Genomic DNA, 2,561 nt, shown 5'->3' with positions numbered 1-2,561 from the left:
CCTGCACCTCAACTAAACTCGGTAGTGCCCGCTACCCTGAACGCTACAGTTGCCCCGGGTCTATGTGTCAGCGTCAGTTGCGGCAGTCAGACAAGCGCCAGCAACAGACACTTTCATTCACGTGAGACGGGTAGGTGCGAGCGCAAGACTGTTTCGCTAGCGCGGTTCACCTGGGTGTTGCGACGGCAGGCCAATCGGTCACATGAGCCTGCTAGCCAGGGTTGTTTCGCTCGCGCCTGTCGGGCATGCACGTGCTCATGGCTTGGCGTGCTGCTCGATCCTAGGGTGTGTACCAAGTAATGGTTGGGAATGCTGGTGCACGCATTTGACTAGCGGCTGCCAGACGGAGAGTATAAGGTGGACATGGCTGAGACCTTCGGACTGGCACTGCCCAAGGCCGTCCCGCTCAAGGCCGTTGTCAAGCCGTGGCTTATGCCGGCCATATACACATGATTTTTCGTGTTTCGGAAGTTCGTGACGATCACCTCGCTTGGTGTAGTGTTTTATGTATGTGGTGACCCAAGCTTTGTGCTGCATGTGCACATACATACTTTAGTCACTTCGTACACTTACCTTCCTCACAAAATAAAACGTGTACCTACATTAAGCAGTCGTCAAAGGAGTACAATTGCCTCCATTGCCTGTTTTTATCCAGAACGAATTACTTCTTCATTATCGATCTCTCAAGCAATGAATGCAATGGAAACAGGTCCCAGAAGTGTTTTGGCAATTCCGGAAAGGTATAAGAAGTGTCCGAAAGAGTTTGGTCTATTTATTGAAAGTACGAAAGATTCTTGAAAACTTCCAAAAAATTCTGGAAGGGTGTAGAGTGAAAACCCCCTAGGTTAGGCCCATGGGGGCTCCTCCTTGAACTTTGTTAGACAAACTAGGGTTTGGAACAATGCTCAATATCCTTGGTGGGTACGGCTGTCATATATTTATAAGAGGGAACCGTACAAATACAAGTTATGTTACAACACGTATATCTACTATATACTTAGTCTAACACCCTCCCTCAATCTTAACTATGTCCTGAAACACTCAGAAGGTTAAGATTACGTCGACATCCTTAAAAAGAAGGCAAGGGTACGGCGGGCCATATCCCGCGCCATATCCCGCGCCATATGTCGCGCCGTCGCCGACGCCGTATGTACCTTCGTCCGCGGTGTCCTCGATGCCGTATGGCGCGCCCTACGTCGCCCCTGGGTCGTACGCCGTGCCTTCCCCGCAGCCCTACGGCGTGCCTCCTGCGGTGTCCTACGGTCATCACCAACACTACTGTGCGCCTCCGTCGGTCGATGCGCTGATCCCATACAGTGCTCCTCCGACGTACGACTCGCCGCCCTCCGCATCGGTGGCTGAACCAGGACTGTTCCACTTCGCTCATCTGGTGACGGTGAAGCTCTCTGCTGATAACTACCTCCTGTGGCGCGCTCAGGTGTTGTCGCTGATGCGTAGTCACTACATTGAGGGGTATGTCGACGGTACGCTGCCGTGTCCTCCGGCCATGGTTCTGGTGCCCTCGGCCGCTGGTGGCTTCGTCTTGGTGTCCAACCCTGCTCATCGTCGGTGGATCGCTCAGGATCAAGCTATTCTGGGTGCCATTCAGTCCTCGCTCACTCCCTCCGTGGTCGGCATGGTGGTCTTTGCCGCGACGTCGAGGGATGCATGGGCCACGCTCGACTCCAGCTTCTCCTCGCAGTCGCTGGCACGTTCCTCTGCCATTCATAATCAGCTGGGTGAGGTCAAGAAGAATGATCTCTCCATCACGGCCTTCTTCAACAAGGTAAAAAATTTGGCTGATACACTGTCATCTATTGGGAAGCCTCTCTGTGATGAGGAGTTTACTTCGTTCATTCTCAATGGACTTGATGAGGACTATGATTCTCTTGTTGAAAACGTCAATGGACGTGACACGCTGATGCCGCCTCACGACCTCTACGCGCGCCTCCTTAACACCGAACAACGGCTCGCTGCTTGCCGCTCCGTCGGCGTCTACACGAAGGGCCCTTCTGCGAACGCTGCTCTCCGCGGGGGTGCCCGTGGTGCCAAGCCGAAAACGCCGCTGTCCACGGGCAACCAGCCCCGTCCGCCCGCTCCACCTCCTCCGACGGCTGGACGCAAGCGGCTACACTGCGAGGCATGTGGTGGTGGGTTGAGTGTGAGCTCTGCGGCATTGAGGGGCACTTGGCGTCTCGATCTCATCGTCGCTTTAAACGTGATTTCCTTGGCAAAATGGGAAGGATAACGAGAAGCAAGCTTCTCTCGCTACACAGGAGCCTGGGTTCACTCCTTCATATTCCATGGATCCGGCCTGGTACATGGACACAGGCGCCACAGACCATTTGATGAGTCAGCTTGACAAGTTGGCTACTCGCCAGCCCTACACCGGTCATGATCAGGTCCGCACTGCCAATGGATCAGGTATGCCCATCTCACATGTTGGTCAGGCAACTCCCCTTTCGCGTACCACTAAAACCTTGCGTCTTCTTGATGTCCTTCGTGTTCCTTTAGTCACACGTAGTTTACTCTCAGTTTCTAAATCTACTCGTGACAACAAT

This window comes from Aegilops tauschii, chromosome 6 (assembly GCF_002575655.3).
Source record: "Aegilops tauschii subsp. strangulata cultivar AL8/78 chromosome 6, Aet v6.0, whole genome shotgun sequence".
Classification (NCBI taxonomy): domain Eukaryota; kingdom Viridiplantae; phylum Streptophyta; class Magnoliopsida; order Poales; family Poaceae; genus Aegilops; species Aegilops tauschii.
Note: the sequence above shows the minus strand (reverse complement) of the source record.